Source organism: Hyla sarda, chromosome 4 (assembly GCF_029499605.1).
Source record: "Hyla sarda isolate aHylSar1 chromosome 4, aHylSar1.hap1, whole genome shotgun sequence".
NCBI lineage: Eukaryota > Metazoa > Chordata > Amphibia > Anura > Hylidae > Hyla > Hyla sarda.
Genome location: NC_079192.1, coordinates 120,720,460 through 120,747,575, shown reverse-complemented (window position 1 = coordinate 120,747,575; position 27,116 = coordinate 120,720,460). Strand labels below are relative to the sequence as shown.

At 38.9% G+C, this 27,116-nt stretch overlaps 1 long non-coding RNA gene across 2 annotated transcripts in view; it reads left to right on the top strand.

Annotated features, from left to right (window-relative positions):
• Positions 1-27,116, top strand: part of LOC130368370 (uncharacterized) — a 58,996-nt gene that overhangs the window by 7,489 nt on the left and 24,391 nt on the right. For both annotated transcript variants that reach the window (XR_008892435.1, XR_008892434.1), the window contains exons 3-7: positions 4,563-4,598; positions 4,694-4,760; positions 6,391-6,473; positions 9,074-9,347; positions 12,608-12,681. This is a non-coding gene — a long non-coding RNA (uncharacterized LOC130368370). The remainder of the gene's footprint in view (positions 1-4,562; positions 4,599-4,693; positions 4,761-6,390; positions 6,474-9,073; positions 9,348-12,607; positions 12,682-27,116) is intronic.

Here is a 27,116-nt window from a genome sequence, read left to right as displayed (position 1 = left end):
TCCTAAGCACACCGCCAAGACAACACAGGAGTGGCTTAGGGACAACTTTGTAAATGTCCTTGAGTGGCCCAGCCAGAGCCTTGACTTGAACCCAATTGAACATCTCTGGAGAGACCTGAAAATGGCTTCCACAAATGGTTCCTATCCAACCTGAGAGCATCTGCAGAGAAGAATTGCAGAAAATCCCCAAATCCAGTGTGCAAACCTTGTGGCATCATAAAGAGGTTAGGTCTGAATACCTATATCAACGCAATATTTTAGTTTTTGAATACATTTGCAAAGATTTGTCATTATGTGGAAGTAAATGCACAATGTTTGAGAAAACTTTAATTTTATCTTGTTTTAGCACACAGAACATAACAAATTGTGAAAAAAGTGAAAGGATCCAAAGGCTTTCTGAATCTATCCATCTATCTATCTATCTATCTATCTATCTATCTTTCTACTGTATGTACCTATTTATTCTTTTATTGGCTTGAGCTTTCTTATATGTTTCTGCTGGAGGTTGTTTTGCCAAGTGTCAAGTAACTGTAAATCTTATTAGATCCCAGAAGTCACATGACTCTACTAATGCCAGTAATAGTTGTCACCAGAGAATAAGTAAAGATATGTAAGCAAGGTTTTGCATTGTGTGTGTGAGTGTGTGTGTGTGAGTGTGAGTGTGTGAGTGTGTGTGAGTGTGTGTGTGTGTGTGTGTGAGTGTGTGTGTGTGAGTGTGTGTGAGTGTGTGCGAGTGTGTGTGTGAGTGTAAGTGTGTGTGAGTGTGTGTGTGAGTGTGTGTGTGAGTGTGTGCGAGTGTGTGTGTGAGTGTAAGTGTGTGTGAGTGTGTGTGTGAGTGTGTGTGAGTGTGTGTGTGAGTGTGTGTGTGTGTGTGTGTGTGAGTGTGTGTGTGAGTGTGTGTGTGTGAGTGTGTGTGTGTGAGTGTGTGTGAGTGTGTGTGAGTGTGTGTGTGTGTGAGTGTGAGTGTGTGTGTGTGTGAGTGTGTGTGTGAGTGTGTGTGTGTGAGTGTGTGTGAGTGTGTGTGTGAGTGTGTGTGAGTGTGTGTGTGTGAGTGTGTGTGAGTGTGTGTGTGAGTGTGTGAGTGTGTGTGAGTGTGTGTGTGTGAGTGTGTGTGTGTGAGTGTGAGTGTGTGTGTGTGAGTGTGTGTGTGAGTGTGTGTGTGTGAGTGTGTGTGTGAGTGTGTGTGTGAGTGTGTGTGTGTGTGAGTGTGTGTGTGTGAGTGTGTGTGTGAGTGTGAGTGTGTGTGTGAGTGTGTGAGTGTGTGAGTGTGTGTGTGTGTGTGAGTGTGTGAGTGTGTGAGTGTGTGTGTGAGTGTGTGAGTGTGTGTGTGAGTGTGTGAGTGTGTGTGAGTGTGTGAGTGTGTGAGTGTGTGAGTGTGTGTGTGTGTGTGTGTGGGTAGGGGGGGGGAGGGGTCACAAATAGTTGTGGAATTACACGTCCCAACATTTCTCCCACACTCACTAAAGCTGTCTTTAATAGTTTATTCTATAGAAAGAAACAAATCTTTGTTCTTGTTAATAGAGCAATGGATCATAAAAACTGGTGATACGTAGAAAATGCAGTCTCCCAGGTAAAGGTTGAGGGGAAGAGAATCTCCAGAGCATGAGGAACCAGAAAGAAACCTCATTTAGAAGCGTTACTAATCCAACTTTAGTGCAGTAATCCTATGATTTGCTGGGACCTACACACAGGGTGTGAATTAAAGGTGCAACAGGATTTTTTAGTGTTTTGTTCTGGTACTCAACTGTGAACAAGGCCTCACTTAAACCATACCTTGCTTGGAGCACTAGAGTGGAAAACACTGTGATTTTAATGGATTGAAATCCAGTCCCCTATTGGCTCGGTATCTGCAATATGTAATTAGGCAGCTTGTTGTGCAGGCCAGGCAAGGGTATAGTGGCATTATACTTGACTAAGGGGTGGTGGGGGCTTTGTGTGGCAGATATGCACTGGTCTTAGCAGATACAGGACTGATCTTGGGTCAGTGGACTACATCATTCAGGGCATGTGGAGCTCAATAGAGATGTCCCGTGTACCATAACCTTAGTTCTTTTAAAGGGGGGCTTTGAGTGGGATAGACTCATTCACGTCCAAGCTGCTCTCAGCAATTGAAACTGTGGACTTGAAAAGAGGGCAATTTCTTAAATGCTGGGACCTTGGTCCAGGCTAATTGGTTTTGGTTCAAGGAGAGAATTGATTTGTGAAAATCCCAAATAGGTCTTTCCCACGCCATAACTACCACTCAAAGTCAAATTGCTCATAAGAAAAGGCAGAAGGTAAACATGCAGGGATTTAGTGGTCTTCACTCATTAGGTACATACATGCCCCAGTACTGAAAGAAAAATAATCCCCCTGGGCCCAGTAGATCTGTGGACGCCTATATATATTAATGCTAAGTGTGTTAGGTTTATGCCTTGTATCATTTTTTATGTAGGGTTTGTAATGTCTTATATAAATACATATAATTAAACCCAGGGAACAGAAGCAATGTGTATCTGTATCTTTGTTCTTGAGAAAGTTCCTTTAAGAAGTGTAGAGACACCTCGGTTTAACAGATTGTCTATAACTGTTAGAGGTCTCTAAATTTAGCAACCCTGTTTAGCAGCCTGGATTTAAATATTACACCCACAATGGCAGTATGGAAAAGCAGGACGGAAATACACTTTGCCAGAGCTTTGGATGACATATCTGCAGACAGGTATTTAAGATCCCTTCTCACCTTCTATTGTGTTAACAGACCAAGAGGAATGTTGACACCTTCTTTTCTGATCTGACAAAGTCACTCAGTCCATGACAATCCATTAATGAAGAGTGAAGCCAGGGGTGTTAATGAGGATGGGAATAAAAATGGCCCTTGTCTGGTTTAGGATCTGCTAGGCTGCAGCACTTCAGGAGTTAATGAAATGCCTTAGAATCATAATGGATGGAGCTCACATACAATTATCTAGCTATTTGTCAATTTTCTATCTATATGTATATTATCTATCTATCTATCGCCTATCTATATCTATCTATCAATTTCATATCTATCTATCTATCAATTTCATATCTATCTATCTATCTATCTATCTATCAATTTCATATCTATCTATCTATCTATCTATCTATCTATCTATCTATCTCATATCTATCTATCTATCTCCTATCTATCTATCTATCTATTTTATATCTATCTATCTATAATCTGTCTCTCCTATCTATCTATCTATCTATCTATCTATCTATAATCTGTCTCTCCTATCTATCTATCTATCTATCTATCTATCTCATCTCTATCTATCTATCTATCTATCTATAATCTATCTATCTCATATCTATCTATCTATCTATCTATCTATCTATCTATCTAGTAGTAGAGAAGGTAGCACTCCTATTGAAACATGCAAGGGTGCCTCCAGCTGTTAATCTGGGTTAGGAATCCGAACTATATACTTGAAGAAAAGTCGGTGGCACTCCAAATGATGAAAAAAAGTTATGTTTATTCACTCCCAAATAAGGCTACGTTTTGGAAACCTCACACTGCCATTTTCAAGCCTGGCTTGAAAATGGCAGTGTGAGGTTGTAGAAACGTAGCCTTATTTGGGAGTGAATAAACATAACTTTTTTTCATCATTTGGAGTGCCACCGACTTTTCTTCAAGTATCTATCTATCTATCTATCTATCTATCTATCTATCTATCTCCTATCTATCTACTTATTTATCTATCTATCTCCTGTATATCTATCTATCTATCTATCTATCTCCTATCTATCTATCTATCTATCTATCTATCTATCTCATATCTATCTATCTATCTATCTCATATCTCTCTATCTATCTCTATCTATTTATGATTTCTCTCTGTTTATCTTCCCTTCTCCCTATCTGCCTTTCTATTCTCTCTAGTTTTCTCTCTTGCTTTTATCTATCTATCTATCTATCTATCTATCTATCTATCTATCTATCTATCTATCTATCTATCTCCTATTTATCTTCTATCTATCTATCTATCTATCTATCTCCTATCTATCTCATATCTATCTCCTATCTATCTATCTATCTATCTATCTATCTATCTATCTATCTATCTATCTATCTCATATCTATCTCCTATCTATCTATCTATCTATCTCATACCTCTCTATCTATCTATCTATCTATTTATGATTTATCTCTGTTTATCTTCCTTTCTCCCTATCTGCCTTTCTATTTTCTCTAGTTTTCTCTCTTGCTTTTATCTGTCTACCTATCTTCTATCTACCTATCTTCTATCTATCTATCTCCTATCTATCTATCTATCTATCTATCTATCTCCTATCTATCTATCTATCTATCTATCTATCTATCTATCTATCTCTCCATTCTGCAAGATTCTATGATTCTACATCTCTTTCTCATATATATTTTGTTTTTACCTTTAATTTACATCCTGTATCGTACATCTTCGCTTAATGCATTTAGCTCGCCTGTTTATATTGTAAAGTAACAGCTTTTCGTATTATTACAACAGCTGTACTGTTATGTCTGTTTAAATCAAAATACTACTACATCTGACCAGTTATCATTTCTGTTTTCCATAAAGGTCAAAAGGAGGAGAAATCTGTAATACATATGCAAAGTAAGTGCCTCTCACGTACTAAGCCATGCACTATACATTTCATTATATATATTATTATACATGAATGCCTTAATCATTCATATCTGTTTGTTTAGGTCATTATTATTTGGACCTTTATCAGTAAGGTTACTCTAATTCTTCAAGAAATACTGCGGAGTGGAGGTAAGCGAATTAAAATGTATTATTACTACCAGTTATGATGTTTCAAGTGGGATTCTACAGAAATTGTGTGAAATGAACCTCAGCTGATACCATATTGTGCATTTACTCTAAATCACACATATGCTTCTAGGAAGGGTGATGCCCATAAATAAACTATAGAGCGGAAGTAGGCCTAAGAAGTATATTCACTGCTTTGTATAGACTCCATTATTGTTCTGAAGAGGGATCTCTTTGAATCTCTTGGGCCCTAATGCAAAATCTTTAACAGGGCCCCACTTTAAACATGCTTTTTATTTATTTATTTATTTATTCATTTATTTATTTATGTATTTATTTATTTCAAATACTGTATTCACTGAACTTTTACAATAATGAGAAATAAAGGTATATATATATAAAAGAAAAGGAAGTACAATACTAGAAACAAATTGGACTGAAGACCCTCAAAACATGGTAAAGCAACCCCTTAACACAGAGCGAGGCAACCTAGGGTTGGGAAGCCAAACCATGATGAATGAAACAGCAGAGAATGGGTGAAAAAGTGGGGAGGAATCCCCACCAGAAAAGAACTTAGCATGGTGAATTAATAAATATGCCATCTGCATCTTCTTATGTAGCAAAGAGGCTCCTAAACACCAGGGCTTGGGTGTGAACGCTACTTTTAAACCCCCCCATAGGTATATACTTACTTTTGGGCATAAAGAAGTGAATGCACTACATATGCCCATGTCCCCTTCAAACCAAAACATTGACCCTATACAAAGGTGATCGTTCCCCCAAAATAAACAAATGGAACATTTTATATAAATATATACTTAGATCCCCGAAGTAGTGCACACAATTGTGTATTTACCACACAAACACAATGGAAGGGTCCATAAGGTTGATTTAGAACTTGACATAGACACTATGCTTTTCCCAATTTATGTTCTATTACCATTTGTAATTTTGCTTATTTATTTTTGGGTGCCAGAAACAGTATGATACAAAGCTGAATTAGAAGCATGGAGGGGTTTCACACAGATCTATATAATATGTATTTCAATGATAATGTTTTGGATGCATAGACTACTTATGAATGTATAAAGTAATGTGTGGCAGTAATGATATCTACTTCTAGGCTGTATGGATGGATGTAAGGAAGCATATTGCTGCTTATAGAAAGCTTTAAGCAGTCTTGCCTTGCAGTTGATGTGTGATTAACCTGCAATAACCACTTTTATCAGCCATGAGGGGGGTCACATCTCGCCAGCATCATTTGAATGGAATAGAAAAATCTAATTCCCTCATGTTTCCTACATTAAGATCCACAGACATCCACTGGGATTTTCTTTTTCAAGTCATTTCTTTCAAATAATTTTTGAGCATATATAATTTGGATCTCTGGGCTTTGTTTCCCCATATCCCTTTTTATTTTCCCATTTAACTGTTGAAATTGTTAGGATAACTGTTAAATTCACGTTTGTTTTGCCCCATTCGGTAAATGAGGAGATCTATGAAAAAAGAAAAAAACGTAATGCTATGCAAATCCCAAGACAGATGTATTATCTGTCTGCTGTAATAATTCATGTTATATTTAAAATGGAACCTGAATGCATCATAAACAACATTTTCGCTTTAACCTTTGCAGGCTCCACAAGGACACCGAGTGAATTAAAATTTCACAGCAGGCAACCAATGAAGAAGTGGGCCTTTAATTCAAAATGGCTTCCAGTAGGTAGTCAAGACTCTATTTTTTTTTTATTATTATTTTTTTTTATAACATGAGACTCTAGTTTTAAGCTTGGCTTAACTACCCATTGTTACATGCACAAATGAAATAATGGCTAAAGTTCTTGGATGTTTGTAAAGCTGCAGATTGAAGATTCTGGATACAGTCACAATTTTTTTTTTAATAAGGAATTTCATTTTGGAAATTTTTTTTGTTTTTGTTCAAATATACCCTTCTATATAAGCAATGTACCCATAGACATGAATTTATTTTATTAGTTAGCATTTTATTAAACATTTGTAAAATGCTTAGGAATAAATATAAAAAAACATTACAGCATTTTATAATAATAATATTAATAATAAAAATATGTATTAGTATTATTATTATAATTATTATTGATATTATTATTTATAATAAATATTTTGATTGCTACAAATTTAAAATCTATCAGTTATGGTATCATTAGGTTAAAGAAGAGAATGTGTGTGTGTGTGTATATATAAATAGTGCTACAAAAAAATAAAGGAAACACTAAAATAACACATCCTAGATCTGAATGAATGAACTAATGATATGAAATACTTTCGTCTTTACATAGTTGAATGTGCTGACAACAAAATCACACAAAAACTATCAATGGAAATCAAATTTATCAACCCATGGAGGTCTGGACTCTATCACGTCTGTCACATGTGCTCAGTGTGTACCTGCTTTCATCTGTGAAGAGTACAGGGCGCCAGTGGCGAATTTGCCAATCTTGGTGTTCTCTGGCAAATTCCAAACGTCCTACATGGTGTTGGGCTGTAAGCACAACCCCCACCTGTGGACGTCGGGCCCTAATACCACCCTCATGGAGTCTGTTTCTGACCGTTGAGTGGACACATGCACATTTGTGGCCTGCTGGAGGTCATGTTACAGGGCTCTGGCGGTGCTCCTCCTGCTCCTTCTTGCACAAAGGCGGAGGTAGCGGTCCTGCTGCTGGGTTGTTGCCCTCCTACGGCCTCCTCCACAACTCCTGATGTACTGGCCTGTCTCCTGGTAGCACCTCCATGCTCTGGACACTATGCTGACAGACACAGCAAACCTTCTTGTCACAGCTCGCATTGATGTGCCATCCTGGATGAGCTGCACTACCTGAGCCACTTGTGTGGGTTGTAGACTCCGTCTCATGCCACCACTAGAGTGAAAGCACTGCCAGCATTTAAAAGTGACCAAAACATTAGCCAGGAAGCATAGGAACTGAGAAGTGGTCTGTGGTCACCACCTGCAGAACCACTCCTTTATTGGGGGGTGTCTTGCTAATTGCCTATAATTTCCACCTGTTGTCTGTTCCATTTGCACAACAGCATGTGAAATTGATTGTCAATCAGTGTTTCTTCCTTAGTGTCCAGTGTGATTTCACAGAAGTGTGATTGACTTGGAGTTACATTGTGTTGTTTAAGTGTTCCCTTTATTTTTTTGAGCAGTGTATATATATATATATATATATATATATATATATATATTTTTTTTTTTTCTATTTCACCGAGAGAAATAGCTTTGTGTTGTAATGGAAAAAGGCCATTTGTTCTAAATTAAATTCACAGCTATACAGTCAGTGCATTCTGCTGTGCCACACACAACCAACAATAGAACAAACCCTTTTTCCCACACGGCTTGCCGAGCATGATAGTGATTTATAAGGAGCTTCATCGTCTGCTTAATGAGAAGCAGCAATTGGCCAAGTCTTCAGAAGCTGGCAAATGAATATGCATGGCACAAATCTGCATGTGTTAAGGCTCATCTTAATAACAATTGCATCAATTTGCATGTGGGGCGTTCCCACAATCAGTCCACGCTCTGTCATGCCAGTAATCAGAATTTCTTTGTTATATTTTTGACTGCTTTATATCTGTGCCTGAGGTATTAACCTCCACCTTGCCATATTATATTAAAATGTGCATCACAGGCCATAATTGTTGAATTGGACATGTATTCATTTCTTGACGACTCTAAGATCTCCAGGAGGTGACTTACATACCCAAATGTATATTGTATTCCTCCTTTCTAGTCACTGTATATTATTCATTATTTATCTGAGACGTTCAATCCACGTGCCCAATAGATTTTATTTTTCTTTAATTTAAAGCCATAGTTTAATCATTTATAATATTTTTCAGTTGGTACAAATTGGTCTTTATTATGACCACAGTTTTTTTTTTTTGACAAATGTTCTTCATCTATTTCCGCACATCTGACAATTGTGAAATAAATGTCATGCATAAAGATGAGTCCCCGTCCTGCTGTTAGTTTGGGCTGGGTCTTATAAATTTCATTAATCATTTTCTGACTAGTCACCAGCAGTTATTTTTTGTAAGGGTCATCATGAAAATATTCAGCCCAATAAAATAATACAGGACATTAGATTTTTTTTTAAATGATCTTGTATATTTAGTGAATTTAATATGTACATTTTCCCAATATTTAGTGTTTTAAAAATGTACAATTAAAATTTTTTTTCCGCCATAAACCTTTAAGGTCTTTAGTTTTTTTCATATATCTAGAAAACATGTAAATTGCTAAAATGCTTAAATATATATTGTCTTTTTTTTCCATACAGTGAGTGAGATAACCAACATCTCTTGCCATCTGAGGAGAATTCACATCTCTGAGGGCCAAGCATAGGAATTAAAGCTTCTTCATTTGAATATGCATTTAAAAGATTCTCCAGTCCATGGAGTCTCCTTTTTATAAGAAAATAAAACCAGGAAGAAGTAAATATTTTCACATGGACATCACCATCTTCTTGCTTATGATTTCCCTCAATATCCTTACCGATGGAGGCCATTTTGATAGAATTCAGGAACATTTTAAGATGGCCGCTTTGGTGCAAGGTATGTTGAATTTGCTATCTAGTCTCTGCCCTCCCCTTTCCTGTCTGGCGTTGATCATCTTCTTATCGTGCTAATTAGCACCGAAAGCAGGACAATAAATGAAGCTGGCATGACCCACTTTCGTCTGCCACCATCCTCCTCAAGCGGAAAATCTTCCCTTGATATTAATTGAATTAACATACTTTCTAATTCGCTGTTCTTATGTCTGCATGCGGCCTTTCCATTTGCTCACAATATCCACTGGGTAGAAGGCTTGCTGCTGTAACATATAATATTAGAGCATATTGCAGTTTTCTTCTGCTTTAGTCATTTCATAGACAGATACATGTGGCTTTATATGTCAAAATATATTTATACGTTTAATTGTTTTTTATTTCAAGAAAAATTTGAGCTAATTATATTATGCATTATTTATAGCTGCTTTATAATTGAATTTACAATATAGAAGAATACATTAAAAATGCATTGATAAAATAATGACTATTGTAGTGCAATAATATATATTCATTGCAAAAAATAAAAATCATACACATCTGCATGTTGTATTTCCATTTTAAACTTAAATGCAGAGCAGAAAATATATTTTAAAATCCGTTATACCTTTAAATAAACACATTGGTCATGTAGTAACATAATACATAATAACATAGGAGTTATTTATTTAGATGTAGAAACATTTACAAAAAAACATTTACAAAAAAATAAATATATATATATATATATATATATATATATATATATACCCTGTTCCAAATTATTATGCAAATTCTATTTAAGTGTCAGAAAGATTAAATGTTTTGTTTTTCAGTTTAATTCATGGATGGCATTGTGTCTCAGGGCTCTTGTGATCACTGAAAACAATCTCTGACACCTGTGATAATTAGATTGCCAGGGGAGCCCAATTTAAGGAAAAACTACTAAAGGTGTGCGTTCCACATTATTAAGCAGAGCACCATTTTCAAGCAATATGGGGAAGAAAAAGGATCCCTCTGCTGCCGAAAAGAGTAAAATAGTTCAATGCCTTGGACGAGGTATAAAAACATTAGATATTTCATGAAAACTTAAGCGTGATCATCGCACTGTTAAGAGATTTGTGGCTGATTAAGAGCACAGAAGGGTTTGTGCAGATAAATGCACATTGAGGATGATTTCTGCCAGATCCATGCATCGGATCAAGAGAGCAGCTGCTAAAATACCATTACATAGCAGCAAACAGATATTTAAAGCTGCTGGTGCCTCTGGAGTCCCACGGGCATCAAGGTGTAGAGTCCTCCAGAGGTTTGCAACTGTGCATAAACCTTCTATTCGGCCACCACTAACCAATGCTTACAAGCTAATTTTCAAACAGTCCTGTTCACTGATGAGTGCTGTGCAACACTGGATGATCCAGATGGATGGAGTAGTGGATGGTTGGTGGACGGCCACCCTGTTCCAACAAGGCTGCAATGTCAGCAAGGCAGTGGTGGAGTCATGTTTTGGTCTGGTATCATGGGAAGAGAGCTGGTCGGCCCCTTTAGGGTCCCTGAAGGTGTAAAGATGACCTCTGCAAAGTGTGTGGAGTTTTTTTACTTACCACTTTCTTCCCTGGTATAGAAGGAAGAACTATGCTTTCAACAATAATATCATCTTCATGCATGACAATGCACCATCTCATGCTGAAAAGAATACCTCAGCATCAATGGCTCCTATGGGGTTAAAAGGAAAGAAAGTCATGGTGTGGCCTCCATTCTCCCCTGACCTCAATCCTATTGAGAACCTTTGGAGCATCCTCAAGCAAAAGATCTATGAGGGTGGGAGGCAGTTTACATCCAAACAGCAGCTCTGGGAGGCTATTCTGACATCTTGCAAACAAATTCAAGCAGAAACTGTCCAAAAACTCACAAGTTCAATGGATACAAGACTTGTGAAGCTGCTATCAAATAAGGGGTCCTACGTTAAAATGTAACGTGACCTGTTAAAATGTTTAAAAAGTTAAAATCAAAAAAGTTTGATCAAAATAGCTTTTGATTTCAGTAAATATGCTGCAAACACAACAAATGACAATTTTCATTTCTTTACCACCTATAAAGTGTTTTGAAACTTACTGTGTGTAATAATTTAGAACAGTGCATTGTGAGATTTTTATGTTAAAAAAAAAAAAATCCTGTTATCATTAGGAGACTTGTTCAATAAAATCTGAATTGTACTCTTAATAGTTGATAACATGAGAATTATGCTGACTGTTATTTACATCAATTATTTAGGTAAATGAAAAACATATAATTGCATTATAATTTGGAACAGGGTGTACAAATGGTTCTTTGTGCAGCCATATAAGCAGCCTACCACCATTGCTTTGTTAATGTGATGTGAGATATTATAGAATTAGCCAGGCTTGACATTTTGGAGAATTTGTAGAGAAGATTTTCTTTTATTTTCTCATCTTTGGTAGTTCTACATGTTATTTTGGTAATTCTATGTCTAGAATTTACCAAAGTGCAGGGCAACAAACCATTTTACTGCATTTTCTTACCTAAGATTAAAAAAAAATACAAGAAATACAATTTCTTGTAGAATATGCTATTATATTGATGGCTTTCATCTCTGTAGATTTTACTTGAATAAAAATAACAATGAAACCGAATCAACTTGATGAATCGAAAAATGGTGCATGGAATGTTTTTGATCCCGTGCAAGTATACATGTTCATTCTTTTCACGGAATTCCATTTGTTAAATTCCTCGGGAAATAAGTGCTGGGCGGAGCCGATTCCGCTAGTGGGCAAGCGGAGTAATGCTCAGAGTTATTGCAAGTGGAAATTCTGTAATGTGAAGGGGCCCTTAAATATGTTCTTAAGATTAATAACACTAACATTGTGTTTTATATTTAGGAGATATACAGTACCATACCCCATCTTTGCCATCTTCAGAGCTGTCATTTTAAACCCACTTTATAAAATTTCTCCTAAAAATGGGTATAATCCCAACTTTTATCACACTTATGTACAGAATTGTGACTTATCATCCATTTGCTTTACCTTAAACTATTGTAAGGTGAGCACCATATATCCATATCCTCTATGTGCAGCATATTTTAGTACAGTGAGATATGAACCTGATATAACTTTGAACAACACTTTCTGATTCATATTTGTTATGCTCCCATGTAAATTTAGATTATTTTGAAATTTTCAGTAGGGATCTCTGTTGCCTTTTATTTTTTGTATGGCAAAATGTGAGAATTCGCATTTATGACTGAATTTTCTTTTTTCCGGTAAATAGAAGTCTATGGAGGTCATGACATAATTCCAATTTCCTTGATCTGGCATCCTGCTCGCGGAGTAGACATCTTTCAGGTATGTACTTAATTAGTCTTAATCCCTCTTTCATATAATGAAATAACAAATGCAATGTAGACTGTTCTCAGGCGGCAATATAAGATATAATTCAGCTATCACATTCCATACACATAACATAATTCGTACAGATTTTTCTACAATCTATACTCAGTAGAGTCTGCAGGCCAGAGAAGCCTGGATTACATAGAAACAACTTTACTTCCAGTCTTTTTGGCCACCATTTTAGTATATGTAATGTCATGTATTAATGTGGTCACATAAAGTTTTATCCACAGTCAAGAACAGTTCGAGAGGCGTGGTCGGGGTAACGCTGCCATGCCTCTCTTGAACAACCGCACAGCATCGGCCATGTGCAATGAACATACAGTTTCATGCGCCATCTCCGACCTTGCCTACTCCCTGCCTTCAGTCTCGGGACTTCTCAGCAACCACTGCAATGGTCAGAGACAACACATGCGCGTATGTTGCTCGCACAGGGCCGGTGTGGTGACATTGTTCAAGAAAAGCATGGCATTGCGGACCCCCGGCAATGCCTCTCCAGCTGTGTAAAAGTAGCAAATTTTGTTGCATAAAATAGAACTTTTTGAGTAACAAACATGTAGGAATAAAGCTGCCATTTCCATAAATTAGCCCCAATCTATATGCCCCATTAAGACATATGGACATGATAGAGTAGCCTGCACTTAGGATTCTTCTCTGTGAGGCACAATGGGCAGCCACTTTCAAGCTAGGCTCTTACCCTGGCTGACATGGGCAATCACTGTTTTACATGGTCATGATGGCCGCCATGTGATGGTACATTTCCTATGCAGAACCTGTTGTAGGGATAGAGATAGCAGCTGATCACTGGGGGTTTCTTCTTGAAGCAACCCCTTTAGGTGATGCATTTGACCCATACAATAAAAAAAATGGCGAAGCTGTATGGAGCATACACATGGGTAGCCACAAAATTTTATGCAGGGAAACTTTATGAATGCAATTAATTCATTTTTGGTATATTATCACCTGAGACATTAGTTTTCTAACACAAACAACTTCTTGTAACTGATGTACTTCCCAGTGGTATCGCAAAAACATATATATACCCCAATGAACTCCACACAGATATCTCAGGTCTTGTATATGTAGATTTACAGAGTAGAGATGAGCAAAGTTACAGTGATTTGATTCAGGGGGGGGGGGGGGGGGGGGTATTCAAAACTGAATTAGCATTTTTTGTAATTTTCACCTGATTGTGAGAAAAAGTTATGCAAGGCACACTTTCAATGAATTTCACCTTGTTTATACCAAGGGGGTTTGTCCTTAGAAAAAGGGCAGGTAAGGGGGCAGGGCTTAAATTGCACCAAAAATTATTGTCTTTAAAGGAGTACCGTAATGGTGAACAACTTATTTCCTATACAAAGAGGTCAGACCCCCACAATCTCCTGCCCGGCTCTCCATATAAATGGAGCTGTGTTGACTATTGCACAAAGTGGTGGTCTACATGCCTCCTCCATGTATCTCTATGAGAGCGCTGGAGGTACAGCATTTGTATATCTCTGGCTCTCCCATAGAGATACATAGAGGGGGCGTGTTGACCACTTCGTGTGGGGGGGTTGACAGTCTCCTTGCACAGAGCGGAGATCACTCCGTGTACAAGGAGCGTAGGGTGCTAAGCAGGAGATCGTGGGGGGACCCTCCACAATCAGACACATTTCCTATCCTTTAGATAGGGGATATGTTGTTTAGCACCACAGTACTCCTTTAACTGTGCCACTTAAATGGTGGTACAGACTTAAAGTAGATAGTGTAAGATGCGCCAGATTCTCTGACAGCCTATAACATTGTTAAAAATCTGGCACAATCTTAGACTACCTAGTGTAAGTAAAACTAAGCCAGTTCTCCCCCATTGTGTTATCACTGCACCACATACATGGTCAGTCAACACACTACATTATCCATATAAATACTAATGTGCATTGGTTTCCACTGGGGTTAGTAAAATGTTATTGTGTGTTACGTGTAGAAATAGAGGGGTTGATCATACCTCCAAAAACCTACTGAAATGTGTTCTTTTCAGTCCTTCATGTCATATATATTGCATCAGGGCTGACACGATACATAAGCTGTTATACAGTTTCCAATAAAAGGATTTATTCTCGTGGCTTGCCATGATATTGTATGTTGGGAGCACATTCCTTTAGTTTTGCACCAGCTGCAGATGCCATCAGGGCAGTGCATGTGTGTGACATATATGTGTATATTTCTGTATACAAGCAGTCGGGTTGGAGATTTCAGTAAATAAAGCCTGAATAGTGTCTGCATCGCTGACAGAGCTGCCAGGACCCCATTGAGTTTCTATCTGATTTCATGGCACACATATTGTTTAAGCTTTTCTGCAAAGCAGATTTGTGATTGAGCTGCTGCCATAATGATTAGACTGGATTCATTTTGTATCTCCACTCCATAGAATAACCCCCACCCAGATTCTTCATTCACGCTTCTCTTGGTTATCAGACACACCATCCCCCTTTTATTCAAGGCCTCCTGACTCTGCTTGCTGCTTGCAGTTTAATAATAAAACCTATGGTGAGATGTGTTTTACACCAAACTGCTACCGGGTGTTGCTGTGACAAACCCTATCTGATTTTGATCAAATTGGCTTATTAGTTTTTAAAATGTAACAACTAAAAATCAAATGTCCTAAATGTAAAAAAAAACTAAATTGAGAACTAAAAAAATATACAATAGGCTAGGCTATAAATGAGGCGAATCATTTTTAAGATTATGAATATTCATGAGATTGTCATTTATAAACTAAGGCTATTTTCACAGCCTCATCTTGAGCTGAATACATCTGGGGGAAAAAAAAACAAAACTGGAGCAAAAAACGGTTAAAAAACTGGGTAAACACTAAAATGACTAAAGATGGGGATGAAATAAAGCTTAAAAACAGTGCGTGAACATAGCCATTCTAAGTTAAAAAAATATGTTGCTATAAAATATATAAAATAGTACAACAGTACTCTTATCTTTACCTTGAATATCCATTTAAGTAAATTCTATAGATATGTACACACATATATATATATGTGTGTGTGTGTACACTGCTCAAAATAATAAAAGGAACACTTAAACAGCACAATGCAACTCCAAGTCAATGACATTTCTGTGAAATCACACTGTCCACTCAGGAAGCAACACTGATTGACAATCAATTTCACATGCTGTTGTGCAAATTGAACAGACAACAGGTGGAAATTATAGGCAATTAGCAAGACACCTCCAATAAAGGAGTGGTTCTGCAGGTGGTGACCACAGACCACTTCTCAGTTCCTATGCTTCCTGGCTGATGTTTTGGTCACTTTTGAATGCTGGCGGTGCTTTCACTCTAGTGGTAGCATGAGACGGAGTCTACAACCCACACAAGTGGCTCAGATAGTGCAGCTCATCCAGGATGGCACATCAATGCAAGCTGTGGCAAGGAGGTTTGCTGTGTCTGTCAGCGTAGTGTCCAGAGCATGGAGGCGCTACCAGGAGACAGGCCAGTAAATCAGGAGATGTGGAGGAAGCCATAGGGGGGCAACAACCCAGCCGCTGGACTGCTACCTTCGTGCAAGGAGGAGCAGGAGGAGCACTGCCAGAGCCCTGCAAAATGACCTCTAACAAACCACAAATGTGCATGTGTCCACTCAAACGGTCAGAAACAAACTCCATGAGGGTGCTATGAGGGCCCGACATCCACAGGTGGGGGTTGTGCTCACAGCCCAACACTGTGCAGCCCAACATTTGTCATTTGCCAGAGAACACCAAGATTGGCAAATTTGCCACTGGCGCCCTGTGCTCTTCACAGATGAAAGCAGGTTCACACTGAGCACATGTGACAGAAGGGACACACCGTGGAGAACGTTCTACTGCCTGCAAAATCCTCCAGCATGACCGGTTTAGCGGTGGGTCAGTAATGGTGTGGGGTGGCATTTCTTTGGGGGGCCATACAGCCCTCCATGTGCTTGCCAGAGGTAGCCTGACTGCCATTAGGTACCGAGGTGAGATCCTCAGACCCCTTGTGAGACCATATGCATTGGGTTCCTACTAATGCAAGACAATGCTAGACCTCATGTGGCTGGAGTGTGTCAGCAGTTCCTGCAAGAGGAAGGCATTGCTGCTATGGACTGGCCCGCCCGTTCCCCAGACCTGAATCTGATTAAGCACATCTGGGACATAATGTCTCGCTCCATCCACCAACGCCACATTGCACCACAGAAATCCAGGAGTTGGCGGATGCTTTAGTCCAGGTCTGGGAGGACATCCCTCAGGAGACCATCCGCCACCTCATCAGGAGCATGCCCAGGCATTGTAGGGAGGTCATATGGGCACGTGGAGGCCATACACACTACTGAGCCTCATTTTGACTTGTTTTAAGGACATTACATCAAAGTTGGATCAGCCTGTAATGTGGTTTTCCACTTTGATTTTGAGTGTGACTCCATATCCAGACCTCCATGGGTTGATAAATTTGATTTCCATTGATAATTTCTCAGTGATTTTGTTGTCAGCGCATTCAAATGTAAAGACAAAAGTATTTCATACAATTAGTGCATTCATTCAGATCTAGGATGTGTTATCTTAGTGTTCCCTTTATTTTTTTGAGCAGTATATATATATCTATATATTTTTTTTAAACATATTTTGTACATGCTTCTACAGGAAGCAGCATCTGTTTTGTTCTGCATGGTCCAAGCTTAAAGGGTTTGGAACAAACTGTTCCGAATGTTGGAGCCCGTCCCGGGAGCTTGTGATGTCATAGCCCTGCCCCCTCATGATTTCACGCCCCGCCCCCTCAATGTAAGTCTGTGTTCCATGCTGAGCAGCGGAGTATCCCTTTAACATAAGTAGCAATTGAGCAATACAGCAGCGTGTATGGGGCTCTAGATAGTCTTCATTCCTATTAGAAACCCTCTTGATCTGAGTAGGTGTAGTATTGTCATATGTGTGTTTGGGAAAACCTACACAACCCCTCTATCACTGTATGTTTGGTTTTGGGATTTTGAACCAGGATTAGGAGGTTTGGCTTATCCATGGCCAATATACCCATTGCTTTGCTTTGAATGTAATCTTTTTTTCCCTGGGGGAGATTTATCAAAAAAACTGTGCAGATGAAAAGTTGACCAGTTGCCCATAGCAACCAATTGGCTTCTATAGGCAACTGGTCAACTCTTCTTTTGCAAAACTTTTGATAAATCTAATCCCCTGTTCCTATCTAGAGCAAAATAAAAAAAAATAAAAAAAAATAAACAGCTACTCAATTGGTAGAGGAGCAAATCTGCAAAGCTTTTGTGTTCGTCAATGTACTGGGGCCTATATTTATCAATCTGTCTAATTGATTCATAGCAACCAATCAAAGCTCAGCTTCTATTGATATTTAAAAATTGAGCTGCGATTGGTTGCTAGGGGCAAAATCAGACAGTTTTTGTCTCAGATAGATTGGTAAATCTGGGCCTATAACTTTATGTTGTGGAATTATGCTTTGTAGTTATATAGTAAAAAGTACAACACAATTCCCCTTGGTCACAACGTAAGGGTGCAATTTTCACACAGGCACAAAGTGCACCCCTTGAGAAGCGCCGCAGCTCTCTCTGAGATATGGGCAGCACAGGGAGCCGACCCTAACTCCCAATAACTTCAGTGGTGAACGGTGCTCTCTTCTTTTCAGTCCAATTTCCTCCCTCCTGTTAAAGTAAGTGGGTGCAAAGTTTTGGGCAACACACCATGTTGTTTCGGACATGGAAATTAGTGTTTTTTCTGCATCCAAAACAGTTGAGAAGGTGACCATGTACCGTTAGTTGTTGTCTGGACATTCATTTGGCCAACAGCTATCTCTCCCCATCCCTCCATACACTTGAATGATCAGCTCGGCCAAACTTTCTTGTGCTCTGAGTGAAGAGAGAGCGGCCATACTCCTCTGGTGGGGGATTATCTCTCTGAGAACACTAGGGTCATGCCGTTTAAATCCACAGAAGATGTTGGGGTAGTTGGTAGGCCCCCATACACATGAATTTGTTGACTAGTCCTGGAAGTTTCCCCAACTTTTTACTGCTTGTGGACATATTTTCTAAAATTTTGTATAACTTTTGTTACTTTCAGCATTTGGCTAGGTTTTCAATAGAACAAAAATTGTTGAAGGTACCTAATAGAATAAATTGTTGAAGTATTACCATATATCCAATGAAGAGATGAAAGACATGGCACTCAGGAAACTTCATGCAGACTGCAGCTTTAATGTGTGGAGCGGGGATACACAAGGAATGCACAAACCAACAGACAGCGCTGTGTACCCCCGCTCCATGTATTAAAGCTGCAGTCTGCATGAAGTTTCCTGAGTGCTGTGTCTTTCATCTCTTCATTGGATATTGCTGTTACCTTGCTCTGCACGAGCACCGTATAGTCTGCTACACGTCCGGCTACATCTTGTGAGTGGATCCAGCCCTGCAACGTGACCCCATGGTTGGAGTGGTGCTGACTATATTCTTTGGTTTGGACTATATTCTTTGGTTTGAACTGTGTATTACCATATATACCCCAACAGCATTATGCTTGGTTGCTGCTGATTTATCAAAAGATCATCTTTGTATAAACTGCATTAATACAACATTTTTTAGCTCACTAGGTTGAGGGTAACCACTTCACTGTTGTGTTTGGCTGATTGGATATTTTAACGCATACCAATTAAACTGTATGTTTTAATAGGCACTCCCCTTTTTTGTTTATGTTTGATTTATGCCTTGGAATAAGAAGTATCTGGTGTACATATAGCCCATTATTATATATGTTGGATTGTTAGGCTAGGTTTCAACACAGATTTTTTCTGGCGCTTTCTGAAAAAATGCTAAAGCAGTTTTTGAGCCAAAGCCAGAAGTAGATCCATGAGGATGGAGAAGTATAAATCCTTTATATTTCCCATTCCTTTTGAATACATTTCTTTGAGGGCTTTGGCTCAAAAACTGCTTTGGCAGTTTCCCAAAAAATGCCAGAAAAAAAAGTATGTGAAAACCTTAGCCAAATCATCTTAGCACAAACATTGATGGCATATGATTAAGGAATGCCTACTGGACAAGTGGGGGGTCTGCTGCTATGATCTCCACCATATGCTAGAAGAAAAGTGCAGCTGCAATAGGAAAGCATTGTGCCACTCCATCTCCTGTTGGCTCTGCTTGGCATTTTCAGCAGGCTGCACAGTTGATCATTGAGTACCAATTGTCACCCATGTTGCCTCAAGAAAAAGCTGTAGAGCCAACAGTAGGCAAAGTGGTTCTAATGCCCTCAACACTTAGTTTTAGGAATTGGGGGAAGACACGCCAGTTAAACCCTCACTGATAGGACACTGATGACATATCCTAGTGAAACAGTCCCTTTAAGAACTATATATACTGACCTCCAGCTGTGTATCAGTCTCTAGAATTTACTGACATATATATATATATATATATATATATATATATCTATACACATAAATGTTCGAAGTGTCTACTTTTCTATTACATATGAGATCTTGATAGGCTGCCAACAAAGATATTTATGTTTAGTTTGAAATCTACATTTAGGACTTGTCAGTATTTTTTTTTACCTTTATTGACCACATAAACTAGAATTCTGCAGATACGTTGCCTTTGATGGCCAATCACACTACACACATTCCCATAAGAGTCTTTTAAATGATAAAGTCATGAAAGATGACAGCATCAACAACAGAATAAAGTGTGCACCTCTTCTCCTCAGTCCAGTGGGAGAACATTGATGGGCGCATATGCTACCCTCACACATCATCCTGAGGTGCGCTGTGCAAGGTGCTGTCAGTACATCTCACAGCACCTATTTTCTAATGCTAAGCCAGAAGTTGTCAGCTGGATCTCTTGTAGTGATCTATCTGTATAAAATCTACTCTTTTCCTCAGAGATGGAGAATATCTCTGGATGTTTCTGGTCCTGCTTTCCTTTCAAATAGATATTCCCACATAAGACTCAATGTAAAACACAGTATTAGAAAAGACTGTCCTTGAGGTATGTCAAGACCAAGAACATTTGGAATGGTTTGTAAGCCATCTAAGCCTTAATGGTTGTTTATAGACTGAGCACTTATGGTCAGAGCAAAGTAAAACTGTAAAAGTTATTTAGCTCTTTAGTCTTGGAAACAGTATAAAATAGTCAAATCTACTGGGCATGACATGTAAGTAATGTGTGTCCTTTTATAACTAGCTCTGGTGCATTGTTACTGTGACTATAGAATTTCAATATATATTTATCTATAGTGATGCAGGTATAGTAATGGAAAGAATTAATGGAATATCTTAGTCTGAGAAAGCGTTGATTTTTATTAACGATTGCAATCACATACATATAGGGGGAGAGTCATCAAAACTTGTGTGGTAGAGGGTGTGATGCAGGGCAGATGGAATTACCCTAGGGGCAGATGGCATTAATCCCTTGTATTCGTGACGCCAGGGCGTGGCTTACGGTCAGGTGGAGTGGCCCTGGTGGCAAGCTCCTTCACAGCCTTCGTCAGCTGTTCAGTGTCCTGCCTAACACTCTGTAAATCTGAGGCTGCAGTAACTGGCAAAGTAGATGATGCTGGTGACGGAGGGGGTATAGGTCTGGCTACCGCCCCTAGTGGCTCTGAAATGGGCATAAGGGGTGTACAAACTTCCTCTAACTCAGTCTCGGGCTCAATCACTTGGATAGCTAGCCTTTTGAAATGCCATGTTGGGGTTTTGGACAGCTAACATTCTCAGCTGGGCTTGATGAAGGGGCACTGGCGCCCGGTTGATCTGGGGTGCTGGATTCTATCATTCTGTTGATTTTTGAGTGATCTGTCGCTTTGAGAGAAATATGGTGCATTCCTCTTTAAGATGCTTACTGAGGCACTGCAGTGGCTTTGACTTGACCAATGGGGGTACTGTAATGGATGCTCTCCCTCTATTATGCAGGCACTCGGTTATGGATAGTCTTGCGACCAGACTTACAGGCAGTAATGGGGTAGTACTGACGGCTCTGGAGACTTAAAGGGGTTATCCAGGAAAAAACTTTTTTTTATATATCAACTGGCTCCAGAAAGTTAAACAGATTTGTAAATTACTTCTATTAAAAAATCTTAATCCTTTCAGTACTTATGAGTTTCTGAAGTTAAGGTTGTTCTTTTCTGTCTAAGTCCTCTCTGATGACACCTGTCTCAGGAAACGCCCAGTTTAGAAGCAAATCCCCATAGCAAACCTCTTCTAAACTGGGCGGTTCCCGAGACAGGTGTCATCAGAGAGCACTTAGACAGAAAAGAACAACTTTAACTTCAGAAGCACATAAGTACTGAAAGGATTAAGATTTTTTAATAGAAGTAATTTACAAATCTGTTTAACTTTCTGGAGCCAGTTGATATATATAAAAAAGTTTTTTCCTGGAATACCCCTTTAATGCTGACAATCGTTGGTGTTTGCAGAGACTGTGCTGCAGCGGGTGCTTTACAGATGACAGCGGAGATGAGCGCATTCAAGAGGCGTCACCGCTGGGGACTGATGAGGCAGAGCTGTGACCACTTGCGCGCGCGGGAAACACTGGACCAAGTTGACCCCTTCAGGTACAACCGCAATACAATTCACAGTAACAGATAACAGTCTTTTCTTCAACTCCCCCTCTATTTCACAAGCACCTCTTGACATAACCTTTCTGGCGCAATTTTTGTTGCACTTTTGTTTTGTTTTACTCTGCAATACTGGACTCAGTTCAGACTGGGGGGGTACTTTAGGCATAAGGCACACACCCGTATCCTGTTCATAGGAGGCCAAAAGTTGTGGTAGAGGGTGTGATACAGGGCAGATGGAATTACCCTAAGGGCAGATGGCATTAACCCCTTGTATTTGTGACGCCAGGGTGTGGTTTATCCTCAATACAAGCCGAAGGTATACCGCTGGATCCTGGGCTAGGCACGGGGGCAATAATGACTCCGATGCCAAGTTACGGACAATGGTAGCTTTACTGAGTGACAGATGGAACAGTCTATACAGCTTAGCTAGGCCCACGGAGGTGACCAGGGACTTCAGAGACCTCAGGGCTTGCTGGGACTTGTAGTGGACTGGGACAATATTGCTGCAGGTCACCCTGACTGAAGACAGATGATTTTGACTTGACTGACTTGAATGGGACTGACTATACCCCAATTGTAGCTTACTTGAAGACTTGTGGCTGCTGGATTGACTTGAGGTGCCTCCTATGGACTCCAGACACACTCTGGGACTTGACCTTGCTGCAATTCAGCAAAAGCAGGAAGAGAGAGAGCAGAGGCTCCAGCAAGAACTTATATGGGGGAGACTCTGAGGGGCCCCATAGGTCACCCTAAGGTCACATGGTCACTGATACCTCACTGGGTTACACTCACATGGCAACTGGTAATCACATGTTAACAATTCTTAAAGCTATAACACCTTTTCTAAACACCATACAATATAATACAGGCATTAGATATATATACAAGGGGACAGGTGAAGAGGGGGCCCAGGGGTCACTGTAGGGAGGCTACCGAATAGGGCAGCAGGAGTACGGGGGTACAACCCCCGTACTGGGCCAGTACACTTGTACAGAGGAAAAGTTGACCAGTTGCCTATAGCAACCAATCAGATTGCTTCTTTCATTTTTGAAAAGGCCTCTGAAAAATAAAAGAAGGTATCTGATTGGTTGCTATGGGCAACTGGTTGACTTTTCCTCAGTACAAGTCTTGATGAATCTCCCCATAATGTGTAGGTTGGGTTCCCCAACATTCAGATTAAATACCTTACCTGTATATAACCTTATGCAACTACACAAGTTCTTTTAAACTAAACATTTACTGCTTTGTATGGTATATCTTGAACCATGCGTAGCTTTGTGGTTATATTAATCTGTAGTTACCATTATATTAATGCAAATCACTGTATATCAAGAGCATAAGGGGTGGACACACAAAGCAAAAGGGAGTTCATACACCTTAAAGAGCTTATGCAGGAATCGAAAAACAGGGATAATTTCTTTCAAAGACCACTCCCTGTCTGTCTCCAGGTTGGGTGTGGTTCTGCAGCACTGTTCCATTGAAGTGAATGGAGCCAAGTTGTAATGCCACACCCAACCTGGGGACAGACAGGTCTTTGAAGGAAATTAGGTCTGTTTTACGATTCCTGAATAACCCCTTTAACTTTGCACCCTCCCCATATACTAGCAAAAGAGGGCTTGTTTGCCTATCCTTTCCCCAAATTTAGGAGAAAATATGACAAGGCCCTTTAGCCTGTTCCAAATAAACACAGAGGAAGAATATAGGTCTAACAAAAGCTGCTCCCCATCTTTTATTCTATATGTCCGATAGCAGCTTCAGCAGTACATACCCCATTCTACAGAGTGCAGTTGCACGGTACATAAATCCTTTTTATGTTCTTTGTGTTTTTTTGGGTTGTCTTTGGTTTTTGGTCACTTTTGTGGTTATTTAAAGTGACCCGGTCCAATGATTTATGCTGCCCTATTTGACAGCAGTGAATGATGGAGAGAAATTGAGCTCTGTGATATATAGGTTTATGTCACTTGAAGCAGAATTTCTTAGTAAAAAGCTAAGGAAATCAATACAGAACTACTAGAAAAACTGTGGGAGTCTTGATAACCCCACCCACACCCAGTGATTGACAGTCTTCTGTGTACACTCACCGATACAGGGAAAGCTGCCTATCATTGGGTCTGGGCACGGTAGCAGGACTCTTACTGTCTCTCTTAGGAGTCCTGCCAGGATTTTATTTGCTTCTTAAATAGAATTCCTGCTTGGTTTAGCTTTCTTTATCATATACTTAAGAATAGTTCATATGACAATGACAGGTTCACAGTGAGGATATATATATATATATATATATATATATATATATATGACAGAGCTTGGTTTAGCTTTATTTATCATACCCTCTGAAGCATGGATCATCTTAAAGGTTCACTGTAAGGATATAATATTCTTAGATATCCATTATTAGTATAATAAGTGAAGGTTTCACAGAATGTGAAATATTTGAATACAAAACAAGATAATGAATTACACTTTGTATTTCAAGTTTAGATTCCAACTCCATAATCTATCTATTCTTTTTTTATGGGAAAATATGTAGAAACTTCTATACAGCTGAACAGCCTGGGGACAATAGAACATCAGCCATGTTGCTTGGCAACATCAACAATATGACCTCCATAAAGACATTATCAAGTCATTTTACATTGTCTACTGACATTTATTTCATGGCTTTGGAAATATAGGATGGCATTAGGCAGCAAATCTGAAATAGAAATATATTTTCTTCACTTTGGACCTAAGGGCAAAAAGAGGAATAGAAGAAAGAAACAATTAATTTCAATGTTTATGTAAAGTGTATGAAGTACTGTGATTTACATTCTACTATAACCAAAAGAACACACTTTGGCAAACCATCACCATTGTAAACTATTCATGTACAACTTGGCCTATTGTGTAAAAAGTTGCAAAGATGCGGAGCAGTTGACCATAGGGGGATTCTGATGACCATACAATGCAGATTCCTATTCTGTTAACCAGTATTCTGCATTTTAGAGAGCATTTAAAATGCTGTCAAGACACAATGAAGAGACACATTTTGGTCACTATTGTAATAGTATATACTCATTTCTTCTAGATGTAATCCAATCTGAAGGCATAATGTTATAGAGCAAGGGGAGCTGAGCAGACTGATATATAGTTTTGTGGGGAAACTTCCAGGATAACTTGTCATTTATTCATGTAAATCTGGGCTCATTTTGTGCTACGTAGTCAAGTGGGCGGTCCTAATCAATGATTGACATGTATATTTTTACTCAGCTCCTCCTGTTCTGTGACATACTGCCTGCAGATTGGACTGTATGCTCAACATGACTGGTTCCCTTTAAGTCTCAACTAGGATGCTATCAAGGCTTCACTACTACTAAAGGGATTATTAAGAGATCGATCAACATCATGTTAGGGTACAGACAATGACACCAAGTCCACACCTTTCCTTTAGATCACCCTTGGTGTTTAGTGAATTTGTGCCTAGACAGTCATGTACCCAAGGTGTTCTCTGATGCTCAGTGAGTTAGTGCTCCAGACAGTTGGTGATGTGCTGGGATGTATTGCCTAGATGCTGCTCCACATGCTGCTTTTGGATCCTACAAATAATCCCTAATTTCCATTGGCATGTTGCCAGACAGTGGTGTGTATGAGTGTCCTGTCCCAGTCTTTGGTGTTCTGTGGTCACTTTCAGTGCCTGCACCTATCTGTATTCCAAACATTTTTATTAGTTTTTTTTTTTTACATTTTTACAAGTAAACATCAGACTCAGAAAAAAAACTAATGGCTCCAGTCAGTGAGCGGTAATGTCAGGAGTACAAAGCCCAGCCCCCGAGGCCACTGATTAACTGTGGTGATCACGTGATGTTCACTCCTGCAGTAACATCGGAGCACCGAACATGGCTGAACAGGGGACCGGTGCAGGATCAGGCAGGGGGTTGAGTAAAAGTTTATCATTTTACAGCATTTGGCGTCTTTTCAAATTTTTATTTTTTAAATGCAGTGCCTTTTTTTTTTTTTATTACTAGGGAAAGGCTTAAATGTAATTTTTTTTTAGCATCAATGCAAATTGGTAAGAGTGTGGACCGCAACTACCATGTACCATCTCTATAATACTGGGATCTTCTTACATAAAAAAAAGGCCTTTCAGCCCCCTTAACCCCTTAAGGACCAAGCCTATTTTGACCTTAAGGACCAGGCCAATTCATTTTAGCGTTTTTGTTTTTTCCTCCTCACCTTCTAAAATCCATAACTCTTTTATGTTTCCATCTGCAGAGCCATATAAGGGCTTGTTTTTTGCATGATCAATGTAATGAATCCTCTAATTTTACCATAAAATGTATGGCAAAAATAATTTTTTTAGGGAGGAAATTTGAATGTAAACCACAATTTAGCACATTTTGGAGGGTTTCGTTTTCACACTGTACACTTTACGGTGGGTCAACACATTTAAAATTATACCCATGGCTAGATACTTTTATATTTTCTACCGCTTAAAAAAAAATCTAAATCTTTTTGTACAAAATCAGTAATCCAATATCGCCCTATTTTGACCACCTATAAGTTTTTCATTATTCCATATATAGGGTGATATGAGGACTCATTTTTTGCGCTATCATCTGTACTTTTTATTGATACTACATTTGCTTATATAAAACTTTTAGATAATTTTTTATACATTTTTTTTTTAATAAAATGTGACAAAAAAGCTGCATTTTTGGACTTTTTTTTATTTTTTACGTCTACGCCGTTCACCGTACGGGATCATTAACATTATATTTTGATAGTTCAGACATTTACGTATGTGGCAATACCAAATATGTTTATTTAAAAAAAATGTTCACGCTTTTTGG